Raw genomic sequence first — 17,025 nt, 5'->3', positions numbered from 1 at the left:
GGGAAGGGCCTGGGCTGTGCCCTTGAGCACAAAACACAACCTTAACCTTGGAGGGGCCCCTGCTGCTGCTTGAGATGACATAACAATGCAGGGCCCCCACATGTTCATACCACAAAAGCAGCCCTTCACCTCCGCATGTCTCTGCAAAAGGGTGAGCTGAAGGCTCCTTGCAAGCCAACTAAAACACGTTCCCACATCAACCAATTTCATTACAGTGCAACATAATAGCAACCATACACAAAGACAGCATTTCAGTACTATAAATATAACATGATCGCATCAACCAGATTATACCTCCTGGCAATAGTAACAATAGCAAGGGAGCTTTGTCAGTTTTACCTTGGTCCTGGAAACCCCTCTGCCTCATGATGTTGCTCAGAGTCCCTCTCCTGCAGCAACTTGCTAGGCTTCCAGAGGCAGCCAGGTGGAAACACTCCTCCTGTGATGTTGTTCCTCCCTTCCCACTGATAAGACTCACCTGGCACCAGGTCAGCACATCTTTATTTCATCAGGCATATTAATCACAAGGCTTTCAATTTACTGTATTAATGCTTTGCTGCAGTTGGTTTTGTTTAGTTAGATTTACCCTGCGGTTGTTTTATTCTGTTTGGCTTTTTTAATCTTTATGGGTTTAAATTTCATTGTTAACTATCCTGAGAGTGTCCACTGTTTACTTGTAAAAAATAAAATAAAAGTGTGTATAGGATTGTAGCCTTAAGCGCATGCTTCTTATGACCTGAGGCTGCCTGCAGATTAAGGTAGTCAACTAAGTTCCAAACTTGTGTTTGATGGAAAAAAGGGAGAGGACCTTTTCTGTTGCTCACCCAGGTGTTGAAACTCGTGAGGAAGAGCATTAGTCATGGTGTTTAAACCTTCCTGTTTAGAAAGGATTGGCTTAACCTTATCATCCTGAGTACAACAGTGTATTGGGAGGGTTTTAAAATTAAAAACATGGGTTTTTAATTAAATGTTATTGCTGGTCTTATCTGTTATCTCTTGATCTGCTGCTCTGTTGCATTACTGCTTGATTCTGGCATACAAGTCATGTTTACCTTTTATAAGGAAAGGTGGGTATACTTTTTTTAAAAATGTTATCACATGCTGAAACCAATTAGCCTTATAAAGGCTTGGCTTGGCCAGAATCATGCCATGTTTGTAGTTAAAGTAAGCACACTTTAGTACTCCTGGAACAAAGCATGATATACTTCAGAGGTCATCAATGTGGGCACAATGGTTTCCATGAGGACCTCCTTTGGTACCCATTAATCTTTTGCATCTCACTTCCCACTCACTGTCCCCTGAGTCATAGAGTGGCAAGGGTGATCACCTCCCCACCCTGCCCCCTGCTTGAAGAGTAAATGGAGCTGCAGTAGGAAGTGAAAGGAGCAGCAATTCCCCCCACTTCCTCTCTCAGCTCTATGTGCTTTTCAAGGCTCAGACTGGCACCTGAACAGCTGAACTGAAAGTGGAACAGGCTTGTTTTCTCCTGCTCTGGAGACTCAAACCAACGGCTTCAAGTTACAAGAAAGGAGATTCCAACTAAACATGGGGGGGGGGGGAGGACTTTTGACAGTAAGAGCTGTTTGACAGTGGAATGGTCTCCCTCAGGAGGTTGTGGACTCTCCTTCCTTGGAGGTTTTTAAGCAGAGGCTGGATGGCCGCCTGTCATGGATCCTTTAGCTGAGATTACAGGCTGTTGGACTAGATGACCCTTGAGCTTCCATTCAACTCTACAATTGTATGATTCTATGGAGCAGCCAAGACTGAGGGCAGAGAGTGAACCTGGGGGGACAGACTGAATGATTCTCTCGAAATTGCATACTTTATCATGGGTCTTCATTCTCCTCTTCTACCGCCACCCTTCACAGAGCTACCATTTCCATCCTTAACAAACTACAGTTTACTGTGGTACCTCAGGTTAAGTACTTAATTTGTTCTGGAGGTCCGTTCTTAACCTGAAACTGTTCTTAACCTGAAGCACCACTTTAGCTAATGGGGCCTCCTGCAGCTGCCACGCCGCCAGAGCACGATTTCTGTTCTCATCCTTAAGCAAAGTTCTTAACCTGAAGCACTATTTCTGGGTTAGCGGAGTCTGTAAGCTGAAGCGTATGTAACCTGAGGTACCACTGTATTAGGATTCTTCTTTAGGGCAAGCTGTCATGTACTTTAAATGTGCATTGAATGTGCTTTTTAAAAATATTAATCTTTTTAGGTTTAAAAATCAACACCTACACACAAAGAACATTTAGGAAAAAATAAAAGAAGAAAACAAAACAAAACAGACAAAGAAATAGCAAAATTACGCAAAAGAAAAAAATATATACATCTTTTACAAACAAACAAAGATATGTAACACTGCTTCACCAATAAACAGCGGTTCCATCAACCAACACATTGAATGTGCTTTAAATGTATAGTGTGGATGTGCCCTAAATTGGTGAAATGTGAAAGGATAGCTTAAGTCATTTTTGGAAAAGCCTTGTTATAGTAAGTGAAATTCATGCACTGAAAATGGTTTTTAACATTTTTGTTAGGTATTCGTATAAGCTTGGTGGAAGGGGGACAACAGACTGCACACACCAAGATACATACAGATACGCGTCATCCATGCTTGACATAAAGTGAATTTATTTTGTACTCGGTCTTATGAATCCGAGTACAAGAAGTCAAACGAGGAAAAAATAAAACAAAATTCATTTGTCTGAACACCACATCAGGGTAACTGAATTGTGCCACCAGTTTGCCTATCTCTAGCAAATGTTTGGGAGGTAGAACCTAGCCCAGGGGTCAGCAACCTTTTTCAGCTGTCCACCATCCCTCAGACCATGTGGGGGGCCAGACTACATTTTTTTTGGGGGGGGGGGAATGAACAAATTCTTATGTCCCACAAATAACCCAGAGGTGCATTTTAAATAAAAGCACACATTCTACTCATGTAAAAACACCAGGCAGGCCCCACAAATAACCCAGAGGTGCATTTTAAATAAAAGGACACATTCTTCTCATGTAAAAACACACTTGATTCCCGGACCATCCGTGGGCCGGATTTAGAAAGCGATTGGGCCACATCCAGCCCCCGGGCCTTAGGTTGCCTACCCCTGCCCTAGCCCTTCTCTAGCTTTTAAGCTAATGAAATGAAAATCCCAGTAAATGGCACATCTACAAAAAACAAAATAGTCGCTATCGCACACAGCTGCACACTTTAAGTCTCAAATGCAGGGTTCAAATGAAAATACATAGCATGTTTACTTCAGTGGGATTTAGAAATGGGTTAAGTTACTCAGCAGCGGTAATGAAAACTGGCAGTGCAATCTCTTCCCAGAGAGAGTTAGAGACAAAGAGAAATCAGATCTAATGCCTCCTATAGGCAATGCCTCATGAGAGACCACTGTTAACTAGACCATCTATTTATTCACAAGCAAATTTATCCAGCTTGGAACAAAAACCACACTTCAGCAATTCACATGTTTGTTTCATCAGGGCTTCTTCTATGGGACTCCTGTCTACCCCAGCTCCTCCCACCCACAACAGAATCATCAACTCTTATGAGCAGGGTCCACCTCTCTCTTGCGCTTCTGTAAGCAAGGCACATATTCTAGAAAGCAAGCTTAGAGTATAATACACATTTTCATTCATTTTTATTTTATTTAAACAATCCCTTTCTCTAAAGAGCTCCCACCCCCTTTTATTGTCAGTCAGCACTATTCCTGTGAGTCAGCTCAGGCTGAGAGTGAGCGATTAGTCCAAGGTCACCAACTAAATTTAATGTTTGGGGATTTGAACACAGGTCTCCGTTATACAACAACGCAGATACTCTGTCCACTACACAACTCTGGCCCTCTTTTAACTGGAGGTTGTTTGACAGTGTTCCCTTACACTGTATGGCTTTAGATTTTAAACCTTTTTTAACGGTGTGCCAGCTTGAAGGTAAGATAAGATAGTATAGTGGTACCTTGGTATTCAAACACCTTGGTTCCCAAACGGCGAAAACCTGGAAGTAAGTGTTCCGGTTTTCGAACGTTTTTTTGGAAGCTGAACATCCGATGCAGCTGTCGCCTATTGTTTCTGGGGCGCCTGCACCAATCAGAAGTTGTGCCTTGTTTTTCAAGCATTTCAGAAGTCAAACAGACTTCTGGAATGGATTAAGTTTGGCGCTTTTGTTTTTGCTCTTTATTTTGCGTTTTTGTGTTTGAGGCTTTTTCGGTTAAATAGTTTTTGTGGCTGTGTGGAACCCAGTTCTGCTGCTGATTGATTGTGTGACTGCAGAAATGGATAAAAGCCTCCCCCCATCCAAACAATGACCATCATCAGTGCAGGTAAGAAAAAATAATAATTTTAATTAATATCATCTACAATACTGTCTTGTTTATTTTATAGTACAGTACATTGATTATTGCTTTCATTTTATGGATCAATGGTCTCATTAGATAGTAAAATTCATGTTAAATTGCTGTTTTAGGGGTTATTTTTAAAAGTCTGGAATGGATTAATCCGTTTTGCATTACTTTCTATGGGAAAGCATGTTTTGGTTTTCGAATGGGCTTCCGGAGTGGATTAAGTTTGAGAGCCGAGGTACCACTGTAAATGAAAATAGGCTTTCCACATTGCAATAAAAGTTGTTTGTGGTTGTGGAGTGTGCCACTCCTTTCTGCTTAACATAGTGCAAATATGCCCAGAGTTTATTGCTTTTAAAAATTAGGCTGTTTTTAATTGCTGGGGCTAAACATGCTCATTTTAATTTTGATATTGTAGGTTTGTGTTATTAAAACTTTATGCCTTTTTTCTGGATTTCAATTTGTTACTTTAAAAAAAATACTACTCGTAAAAAAAGAAACAAGACAAGACACATTTTGTTTATTCAGTGTGGGCGAAAATCTAATTTCTAAAAGTGGTTTGCAGGGTTTATTTGTTAAGATGAAAGATAAGGTAAAGAATGAAGAAGGGAGTGTTAATTAAATTGAGTGTAAAAATACAGAGTGCCCAGAGCAATTAGGAAGAAACAAGTAATTTTATATTCCAGCGTACAAGACCCAGGAACATATTGAGTTTTCTTGGTCAATGATTGACAATAGAACTTTCAGCTCTTCATCAAAAATATGTATGATAACTGAGATCAGAGCAGCCAACTCAGATCAGAGCAGCCTGCTCTTCTCTATCAACCCCAATCCTATATTCCTGTAGCATGAACCAAGAGAACCAGGCAAGTGGGGGATTATGTGAACCTTAACATTTGACATATGGGGTTTTAGTAAGGATTTGTAAAAGTAGGGGAGAGGACAAATGGACACAGCAGATTGGAAAATAAAAGGAGCTCTTTAGCTCAAATCTAGTATGCTGATTTAGTTAATTTGTTATGCCTGTTTAGGTCTGGTCTCCTCATGAGTAGCACACAATGTAGGTCTGGTCTATGTAGGGGGTCACTTGCAGGGTTATCTGATGACATGCCCTGAGGTAAGAGATCAATGAACTCAGATGGTAGGGACAAAAGACTGTGGTACCCAGGCCTATTTAAAGGGTTCTCCCTGTATTCCTGTATGCGGGAGGCAGTGGAAGACAGAAGTGACTGGCGTGCTCTGGTCCATGGGGTCACAAAGAGTCGGACACAACTAAACAACTAAACAACAACCCTGTATGAAAAACATTGGGGCCTAATTTGAATAATAGAGTGCTTGGTATCTGGTGGGCGGGGTTTGTGCAGTGTGTTGTTTTTCCCCCCTCTGGAATCAGCCCTTCCCTTCAGTGCTTGTTCCGTTAAGAATGTCAGTTGAGAGAGACCAACTGGCACTTCTTGTTTTCTTGCCTCAGACTTGTCTCTAGATGTTTAGTTTCTCTCAGAGATTATGTTATTCTCTTACAGTTTTTTCTCAGTTCATTATTAAAGCTTGTTTACATTTACATGAGCCACTTATGTGTCATGTTTGGCAGGTGGGGTGGGGGTGGATTGACACTTTTTGGGGTGCAGATCCCCCTATGGGCAGGCGAATATGTTTATTGGCTAGTAGAAATTGCCAACTGGATTTCTCTTTCTGCCAAACTTTTGAGTTTGTGGATTCATTAACTGATATCAGTAGGTGCTTGTCTGAGCAAAACCGAGTGCAGTAGAACAGTTTTCCTCTAGAATTCTGAAACCTCGCTGGCCTATAATAAGTTTGAATGGAATGTCCACCAAAAAACAACAACACAATAATTCTGATATTTAACAGTCTGGTGTTTTAAAGTCCACTGAACCGTTTAAAACCCGAATTCTACAGCCAACTGTCACAACTTGAAACCTTCCAAGTTACATGTCATTTCTCCAGCAACAGCATAATTGCTAACTGGCAGACTGTCAACTAAAACCCAACACAATGTATCTCTCTGGCTTCAGTTAGGAATAAGACAATTTCCCACTCTCTGAGAAGTTTACTTACAATCCAACAGTGTTTAAAACAGAGCGTTCTTACGTTTACATTTCTTCAGATAAACACAGCTTTTTCATATCCTGACTATTTTTGGGCAATTTAGCTGGAGTCATAAACTGCTGAACCACTTTAATGCACTTACCCTGTAAATAGTCCCCCCCCCTCTTAAACGAAAGTGAGCTCATGCCATACATTTTCCAGATGTACAATCTACAGAAATGTGCTTGCCAGTCAGGAATTTCCACCCATCAGTAAATACGGTAACATAGACACATGTTCATTGCTATGTGTGACAAAATGCACTTGCAAGGTGTATGCATTTTACTCTGCAGAATTTATATCTATGCAGGAAATTGGATCGTAATGCAGCCGTAAGTTAGACAGATAAAAAGGGCGGGGCTACAGGTAGAATTTGAAATCATTAGCAGTTCAATATATTAAGCTAAATTGCTCCCAGATAAAAGTATCTATCAAGTTAAATGTAAGGGGAACAAAGTAGATATCTAAGGCATTTTAACTTCATTTTCTTTTATTAGCAGAACATAAATAGATATGCTAAGGTAAACTGTATTTTATTAATGGATAGGTAGCCGTGTTGGTCTGCCATAGTCAAAACAAAATAAAATAAAAAAATAAAATTTTAAAAATCCTTCCAGTAGCATCTGAGAGACCAACCAGGTTAGTTATTGGTATGAGCTTTGGTGTGCATGCACACTTCTTCAGATACAGTGGTACCTTGGGATGCAAATGGGATCCGTTCTGGAGCCCCGTTCACATCCTGAATAGAACGTAAGATGCGTCTGTGCGTGGGCGGGTTGTGTTTTGCTGCTTCCGCGCATGTGCATTATGTCATTTTGAGCGTCTGCGCATGCATGAACGGCGAAACCTGGATGTAATGCACTCCGTTACTTCTGGGTTGCTGCGGAGCATAACTTGAAAACGCTCAACCTGAAGCACATTCAACCCGAGGTGTGACTGTACACTGAAACAGAAGTCACCAGACCCTTATATATAGTGAGAGGGTGGGGAGGGGTATTATTCAGAAGGGTGGTGGGAATGGGTGATTGGCTGATAAGTGTGGTAAACCTGTTGACCACTTAATGACTGCAATTGGTCTTACAGGAAAAAGCAAGGAGTGAGATGGCTAAAAATAACTTTATAATGTATAATGAGATAAGAATCCAATGTCTCTATTCAGACCAGGTCTCTCCATGGTTTTAAGTTTGGTAATAAGTTGCAATTCAGCAACTTCTCTTTCCAGTCTATTTCTAAACAAAATTAAAAAATTCCTTCCAGTAGCACCTTAGACTACAGCAGACCAACACGGCTACCTACCTGTAACCAGTCTATTTCTGAAATTCTTTTGTAATAAGACAGCCACTTTGAGATCTTGTATAGAATGTCCTGGGAGACTGAAGTGTTCTCCTACTGGTTTCTTTGTCTTGTGATTCCTGGTATTTTATTCAATCACTAAGAATAATTTTTAAAAGCAAATAGAAGGAGGTTATGTAAGCACAAAGAGACTTCACTGCTGTCATGAAGAGAACAAAATGTGCATTATATTATGAAAAATGAACCTTAATTATTTTAAAAGGCAAATAATTCATTACTGTGGCAAGTGAAACAAAACAAAGATGCCAGAACTGATGCCCAGTACTAGATTTTAAGTTGCCCTGACAAAAGTCCAAAATACATGGATGACAGTGCGTGATCTGTATGTGACGTTTGCATCAAAGTAACCATATGCTTTTGCACAAACAAGTACTGAATTTGCACACAGATTAATTTTGCTGATTTAGAGAATTTTAGATTTTAAATAATGACAGATATATAATTAAATTTACTGCTTCAAGCCTGCAGGCTTCCTATAGACATCTGGTTGGCCACTATGGGAACATAGTTCCCATATGCTGGGCCTTTGGTCCGATCCAGCAGGGCTCTTAACAATTTTCTGGTTACCAAAAAAACCACCACTCCCAAATACCAATGTTTCATTAGATGCTTTCAAGGTGAGCAATGGGTTGCAACTTGTTTATTCTCCAGACATGGAACTCTGTGAGGGGTAAACTACAGTGCCCAGAATTCTTTGAGGGAAAGAATGTGTTTCAAATATGCTTTAAAGGTATACTATGCACTCAGTGTCCTGAGCACAGACAGCTCAGGCTTACAGCTTTCATTTCTGGAGGACATTTTACAGAGCTTTCTCTAAACTCCACAAAACCAAGCTAGAGGTCTAAGAAGGGGTGGGTGCAGAGCCAACCTAGGTTATGCCAAATAACTCAAATCACCTCCAGAGTCCAATTAAATACATTTATCCAAGAACCAAGCATAAAGTAATTCAGAAGTGGGGAATTGCAAGAATGAAAAGAAAACACAAAATCAACTAGCTAAGCTTTACATATATGGAAGTCTAAAATAGGCAAAACAAAAAAGTGGTCCAAAACAGCTTGCAGATAAGTGAACGGAAGCTGGCCTGAGTTTCATTTGCTGCCCACACAAAGAACAAAGGAATTGGGTTTTCCCGTTTATTTCTAATAAGTGTGTGGGGACATTCTCCAAGGGGGGGGTATTAAAATCTCCAATCAGATGGCTTCATGTGCCTTTATTAACTATTTGCTGAGTCAGGGGGAGGGGGAGGCAACATTTGAATGTGGAATGATGTAGATCCACTTTCTCCAACCTGGTATGCTCCAATTATTTTGTACTACTGGCTGTGGCTGATGGGAGGCATCTGCAGACCACGAAGTTGGAGAAGACTGATATTGGTTTTTCGTATCTATAGAGACTGAGGACACTCATATGTCTAGGCTTGTCGCTTTGTTCAGGGCCTTACTATATAGGAAGTCTTTCATCACAACCAGCAGCATTCCATCATGGATCCCAAAGGAACGTACATGGAGTTCCCTGGTAGGCACTGACCAGACCCAGGCCTGCTTAACTTTGGCTTGATGATGGGCTCATGTGTCTTCACTCCATACTATGGGCCTCTCAAGATATCAGCACACCCATGGAACATCAAAGGAAAGTATGTATAAAAAACAAGTTTGGCTTTGGATAGAGAACATAGATTCACAGAGCTGGAAGGAACCCCAAGGGTCATCTAGCTGGGGGGGGGCAGGTATCAGGTACATCTCCTCACTGTATATTACATTCAAAAGTGACAAGAGATTAATTATATCATCATTGCAAGCATACCCTCAAGAGCAGAGTTCCTGCACCTTCAGAACCATTGCTGGCACACGCAAAAACCAATCAAGTGTCCTGAATGCTGGCGTACTCTGACTTCACTGCTTGCACTAAGCAGAAAGTTCTGTTGACCAAAGTCTCGAGGGCAACACTAGAGAGGAATCAGGCAATCCCATAGTCAGATACAAGTTAAGTTCCAATGCAACGAGAAAGGTTCAAAGTCAAACCGTAAGGCCAGGTTCCTGTCTCTGAAGATGATCCAGGGTTAGAATCCTAAGGTTAGCGTTGAAATCACAGTCTGGTGGAGTTCCCGAAACAGTCAAGAGCGGGTACATCAATGGTCAAAGCTGAGCAGACACAAGAGTCTCTCCCTTCTCTTTTTATTCCTCCCAATCTTATTTGATGCACCTTAGCGTGCTCCAGCTGTGTCTCTCCCCTTAATGAAGCATGTGATTACCTGCGGTGAGCTTAATCAAGCTAGTAAGCTGGGCTGTGTTCTCTTGCCTGCTTCAAGTCTCCTAAAGTGCACTTCCTGCTGTTCACAATTGCTCATTGCTTTTTGTGTTCGTGGAGAAGGGGGCATCTCCAGTTTTGGTGATGTGTCCACTTTCTCTGGCTCCCGCAAACATCCTCTGATGCCCATTGAGTACCTCCTAAGTCCCCAGCCTCCTCTTCCCCATCCTCAGCTTGTCATGGTGTGTACCAATTATAGCTGCACCCCTTGCTGGGATCCTCTTCCTTGGTGTCCTGCTAGTTCATAACATCAAGACTGTCAGATGGTTGGATTTTTATTTATTTATTTGTAAAGAAGATCTATTGCGTCTAAAGTTACAATATTCTGTTCTGAAAGAAGTTCATAAGGAGCATCATAAGAAACCTGATTCATTTGATTGTGCTTTCTGAATTAGCTTTGACAAAACACAATTAACTAGAAACTAAATTGACTGGCTCGCCAAAAGCGTAACAGGAGGAGAGAGTATGGCCTAGCAGGTTATTGGGTCATTTCCCAATTCCTCATCTTATACTCCTGTACAGACTTCATAGAATTATTTTCTGCAATGGCCTGCAGCCTAAATGTGGGATTACAATAATCCAACAATAATTAAGAGGGTGGTTGTGAGTGCAACCATGATTTCCACTTCTGGAATTTTGCAAGATTCCCTTTTCCAATTATTCCAAATTGGAACACCACATCAAAGCAACAGTATGTCAAGCTTATACTTCCCATAATTATAAAATGACCTTCTATGTCTCTTCCTCCTGTCCTTTAAGTAATAGGAAACGGCAAAATTGATTTCTAAGAGGTGTTGTACATTCTGATACTGGAAGTCAACCTACCTTTACATATGATTGTGGCTGACCAACTTTTTAAGCAGCAATATTTAAGTCACTTAACAGGGAGAAAACCTAATTTTATTTAATGGGCCTTTCTTCCAAATAAAAGCAGTGTAGGACTGCACTGTTAAGAGAGAAAGAAGCCTGTGTGTAGCTTGGCCCCCTCTCTGCATTGTTCCAACTGATTTTAATTTTCTATTCTTACACTGTTGCAAACCAGCAGCCTTTAGCCTTTTCAGATCTGGGACCCAAATTTAACTCAAACATGCATTTAGCTATCATTTCTTAATTGACAACAGCAGCACTGCAACCGTAGAAATACATTTTTTAAAATGTATTTATACGGTGGTAGTGCTCCTGCTGTGACCTAAGCTGCAATTAGGCTGTGGCCTGCTTTTAGGTACCAATCCACCAGTTGAAGATCAGTGTTCTGACCCACCTTGGAATGGAAACGAAATCCAATTAAAAAAATAATTCAGCAGCAAAGCACGTCACCCTCACAACATAAGTCATTTTGACCAGGTTTGTGCTTCTCTGTTACCCATCTAAATTAATAGCCACATGAAAGGTAGTTTAACTCCTTACTTTTACTGGCATCACAATCTGGTTAGTATTTCTATATACAAAATCTCACGGAAGAAACCCTGAAACTGGTTCACACTAGTTTTTGTTGATACGTCCCATGCCCTCCAGCTGTACAAGAGGCAACATGAACAAGTACACACACACTTTCATCTTACTGGACATTTCCCAGGCTATATTTTTAAGCCAGAGGCACAGATAAACATCAGCTAATTTGGCTGAGATGGGTGCAGATTCTCAGATACAACTGCTTTCGAGTCTTCAGCGCAGCACAGGACTGCCCCAGGTTTCAAGAGGCCCTGGTCAAGGTGCCCTCCTCTCTCAATTTATTTTTTAATAAATGATTTTTATTGGTTTTACATATAATCACATTTCATAACATCGTACCCTCTTATTTTGTCTCTTTGGCTAAACGAGCCTAACGACTTTTCTCCCTCCCATTTGATGGTTTACAAAATTAAACTTTACATCTTTACATTCTGCTTTGTTTCCTATCCTTGTTGTATCATTACCTAAAATATTATATTACTCAACCTGAATAGGCAGCAATTTCATCTTACAAATCTTCAGAGAACCCTGCTAATGCTGTTAATTGCATATAAATTTGTTCTAGTCCTTTGGGAATGCTTGGTCTTGCTGGCTCCGGATTCTTCCTGTCAGTTTCGCCAGTTCTGCAAAGTCCATCAGCTTCATCTGCCACTCTTCTTTTGTTGGTAACTCCTGTTGTTTCCATCTTTGGCCTAACAAAATTCTTGCCACAGTTGTTGCATATAAGAACAATTTTTTATCTTGCCTCCCCACTATACCCAATAAAAAATGCTTCTGGTTTTTAAGCAAAAGTGTTTTTAGACATTTTCTTTTAACTCATTATATATCATTTTCCAGAAAGCTTTTACCTCTTTACATGTCCACCACATATGGTAAAAAGTACCTTCCTTTTCCTTACATTTCCAAAAAAATTGTTCTATACATTTTGGCCAGTTTAACCGGTGTTAAATACCACCTATAGGTGCCCTCCTATCACTCCACAAAAATATTTACTGGGCCGCAAAGGAGAAAATGTCGGCAGTCTCTGGTGCTGAGCAGGAGCTCAGCCTCCTGTTGCAACCATCTTGATTTTTCTGGAATGCCTCTGGGGAAATATGGGGAGAGCAGCATTACGAGGTAATGAAGATGGGGATTGGCTATGTCATAGTGCTGGGCTCTAAAATATGTATTCCTTCGCCCTCAAGAAAGGGAAGCTGGCTACAGCCACAGTAGGCTCTCTGAGGACCACAGACCCTGGGATTTGCCAGGAGCGGACACCAGACTTTATCACGGGCATGGGAATGCTGTCACGCCACCAGTGCCATGGCCAATAAATTGAAGCCAGGAATGGGTTATTCAGATAAGGTGTGGCTCAGAAGGTACAGACTCCTCTTGAGCAATCCTTTTTAGCCTCTCAATCTCTCTGTGAGGTAGGTTAGGCTGAGAGTGTGTGACTGGCCTAAGATCACCCAGTGAGCCTCATGGCGCATGGGGATTCAAACAGCACGGGCAGATCCATTAGGGGTCAGTTAGGATATGTGTGTGTGCCTTGCTTTGTGTGAGAGTGCGCCACAGATTATTGGCAGACAAAACTGTCACTTGAAAGTTGGACTATAAAAAATTTGCAGACATGCAATTTCCAATGGCAGGTGCTTTTTTTGTTCTTTTTTTAAAAAAACAATCCTCCATGTTATTTGCAGTCTGAAATGGTAGAAACCCAAAAACTCTGTTCCATGTGATTTAAGTGTATAAGCAACAAAAAATATGCATCTGGCTGAAGTCCAAATTCACAGCACAAGGGGAAGTTTTCTTCAACAGTTTTAAAATCCTTATTTACACTCCAGGAATTAAGCATTAAACTAGTCTGTGATTTAGAAAAAAACAAAAACAGCCCCCTCCCCCCGAATACCAGGAAATAATCCTAGTGAATTACTTAATAGGTTGAGGAATTTGACTTGATACTTTAATATGTTGTCATGGCTTCTGCTTGTTTTGGAAGGAAGCAAACAGAATTATACATTCATTTAAATAAAGCTGGTATGACAGCTACAGCTCATTAAAGTCTGCTAAAACTGTCTCTGTTTAAACAGAAAGAAATGTATCCTCTTACATTAGGCTGAGATATGTTGCGTTAAGGCTACTGGCAAAAGGAACTGGCAATAAAGATGTGTGAATCTTTCATTTAAGGGTAAAGGGCTTAGCTGTACTTTTACCTGTATGCCATGCAGTGCTTTGCAGCTCCTTTAGAAGGCTGAGCGTGCAGGCACTTGTAGCCGAGTTGCTCCCATGATGTGTCCCCACTTTTATATAAGACTATAAATTCCATCTCTGACAAACAGCCAACAAGGAACTGCCTTGCAGGAGACGACCAGTGCACATCTAGTTCCGCATTCCGTTCCCAAGGGTCCAAGAGAGGTGCCTGCTCCAGTATGCTGCCACAACTGTTTCGTCACCTCTTCTTGCATGTCTACAAGCGTGCAAGGCTGACCAATAGCGAGTGCAGCCCTTGGAATAAAATGGCTAACCAGCTTCACTTTTAAGAATACTGATCTACCTCACAGTCCTGTCTATGAAGCTTCCTGACCACTAACAGAATAACGAACACCAAGTATTCTTGCTACTAGCGAAAGGTATGTTGAGATTTCAAGCACAGGAATGGAAGGTTGGGATTCACTCCAGCTCTTCTAGATGCCTCACAGCACTGCAAATAATCTCCATGTTTGCCCCAGCCCCCTTCTGCTGCCTCCAGTGCAATGGCTACTCTTTGCACAGAACAGGGATGGGGAACCTATGGTCCTCCAGATGTTGGAGTACAACTCCCATCATTCCTGCTCACTGGGACTGATGGGATCAAGAGTCCAGCATCTGGAGGACCATATGATGATGATGCTCACTGCCCCCTAGTGACCCAAGCCATTGAGAACTGAGCAGCATCCCTTCAAACTACTACTACTACTACTTCTTCTTCTTCTTCTTCTTCTTCTTCTTCTTCTTCTTCTTCTTCTTCTTCTTCTTCTTCTGTGTCGCTTTTCATTCTAGGAACTCAATTTTACATATACAGATTAACAGCTAGGCCGTTAACAATCTAGCATACCACCCTCATTCCAAACTCTGTGCAAGGGAGGAATACAAACAATATACAGGGGATACAAAAATAACCACTAAGCCCTACACAATCAGCTATGTTTTACCTTCTTGAGAATGGTAAAAAAATGTTCAGGGAGTGTTTTTCTCACTTGAAATGTGTTTTAGAAACAGTATCCAATCACTTCTAGTAGCAACGCTGGGAAAGAAAATGAGGTTCCACAGATTACATCTTAATCCACATAGCTGTTTCCATAAAATGTCAAGCAAACTACCATAACAATGCATTTTGGATTATCTGCCTCTCAGCTCTGCTCATGCTATGCAAACAAGTCTGCTGGTGAGATAACCAGATGACATTCACTGTAGCAGCACTTTTCTTCTTCTTAAAAGTAAGGGTGGCTGGTTAGTCTAGCAAGTTGAAACAGGAAATTAGAACAAGTGAAGAAGTGTCTACAGCACAGAGTGACTGCTACATCAGAGAGGAAACTGAGCAGCAGCTGATAGCTGTGGCTTTGCAACTCTGAGAAAGGTAGTGTGGTGATGTCAGAAGTATAAGGAGTCAACAAAAATTCAACAAGATGCCTTGTTCTAGTTTGTAAGACAAGAAAAAAGAATCCCTTGATAGAATGGGAGTCCTAGTCTGAATGAGCTTCTCTAGCCTATAGATGACTGTATAAAAGTTGAGGTACAAATTCTTAGCTGCACAAATCTGCCAATACTTATTTGAATAAGAATGCATATCACTCTATCTTTTACTTGGTTTTCAGCTAATGAGTATCAGAAGACAAATGGGGGAGAATTCATCACAGCACACATAATTGATGCTCAAACTGGAATACAGGACTTCAGTTTTAGACAGCTTTCCCAAATTCAAGTTAAATTGCACTGTTTTGGCTTTTAAGCACCACAACAGAACCTCAACCGTTGTCCATCTATGTTCTACTGTTGCTTTCTAAGTTACAACCAACATAACATCATTTGTCGAAACACACACAAAACAAAACTACACAAGGAGAAAATGTTGGAGCAGAATTAGATGTTAAGCAGCCTGCGATAGACACAAGTTATTACTTTTAAGGAATAAATGCATTTTCTATTTGTTATATGGATAATCAAAAGCAATAATGGTGACTAACATGGACAATTTCTAGTCAGGTGAAATGTCACCTTTGACTACCCACCCAGGATGTGGAACACATTTCAAGTTGCACTCCAAGATCCCGGGTAAAGGAGAACCCCTTTTGACTGTGGCTTGTACCTGTGCCAAAATACCACTTAATCAAGGTTGAACAGTGAGGGGAGAATTTCATGGAATTGGTTAGAGTTGCACTTCTATGGCTCATTTGCCAATTCTGGTTCACAAGGAACCAGGCTTCCACCTGACTCTATGGGTGCTCAAGAGAAGCAACCAAAACAGAGAGAGCTGGTTCACATGGCGTGGTAAGCCAAATCTTGATTTGGGGAGACCACATAAATTTGCGGGCTCCTGGAGAGGTGCTTTCAGCTGCTTTCCTCCTCCCTAGTCCTTTCCCCCGTTAAGCTGTGGGAAGCTAACCCAAGGTTTGGTGCAGCAGGTCATCCAAACTGGGATCTGTGGTCAAGCTCCCTCCTCACCACAAGCTGCAGCCAAGCGTTTTTCAACACCACGTGGTTATTTTTGGATTCATATTTTGTGCCGTCGAAATGGCCTGATCTGTGGTTTGATGGTGGCTTAAGGGGAATTCCATGTAAGAGCTGTGCAAATTCAGGCTTGATTTTTGTTGTTGTTGCTTTTTAAAAAATTAATCCCCATTATGTAAAAGCTGTTGAGCAGGAGCACCAAAAAAAAAAAAGCACCTGCGTAAGTAGATAGGTGCCCTATCGAGGGGGAAAAAGTGACACTTTGTTACACTGCAAAGTGAAACCAAACAATTTATTTGTGCTAAATGAATGGAAAGAATGTATTTCAGAATACATTTCTTTATACATTGTACCGGCTTATGCTGCTAAATATGCATTTGCTATTGTCATCTAACTTTTCTCTGCAATCTGTTCCTTTTCTACCAAGCAATACAACATTTTCGGCTGTTACACCTATATGCTGCTATAATGTGCACCTTCAATCATATTTTCTTCTGATTTTTCTTTGAATGCTTAAAATATTGGTTCAAACATTCAGGAGGGGGGTGTCACACAATATATTTTAAACAAGGGAAGGGGGGGAAATCAGCCTTTTTAATACAAATTGCTTTTCTAAAGCAGAAATTGGAGAGCACACTTTAATCAGCCACAAGGATCTTGTTGGCAGAACCACACTTACAGAAGATCATTGTGATGAAAACAACAGTACGGACAGTTTTACAGGTCAACATGAATGAGAAATGAAACAATCAACTTTTAAGGTCCATGGATCAATACATTCTATATA

General features: G+C 40.9%; 1 long non-coding RNA gene across 1 annotated transcript; it reads left to right on the top strand.

Annotated features, from left to right (window-relative positions):
- Positions 1-402: 402 nt before the first annotated feature.
- Positions 403-5,895, top strand: LOC310763103. The gene is made up of 2 exons (XR_014548484.1): positions 403-488; positions 2,535-5,895. It is a non-coding gene; the product is annotated as an uncharacterized lncRNA (long non-coding RNA).
- Positions 5,896-17,025: the final 11,130 nt, after the last annotated feature.

The sequence above is a fragment of the Podarcis filfolensis genome (assembly GCF_964270895.1).
Source record: "Podarcis filfolensis genome assembly, chromosome: 5".
NCBI classification, from domain to species: domain Eukaryota; kingdom Metazoa; phylum Chordata; class Lepidosauria; order Squamata; family Lacertidae; genus Podarcis; species Podarcis filfolensis.
This window is presented reverse-complemented; position numbering and strand designations above follow the sequence as displayed.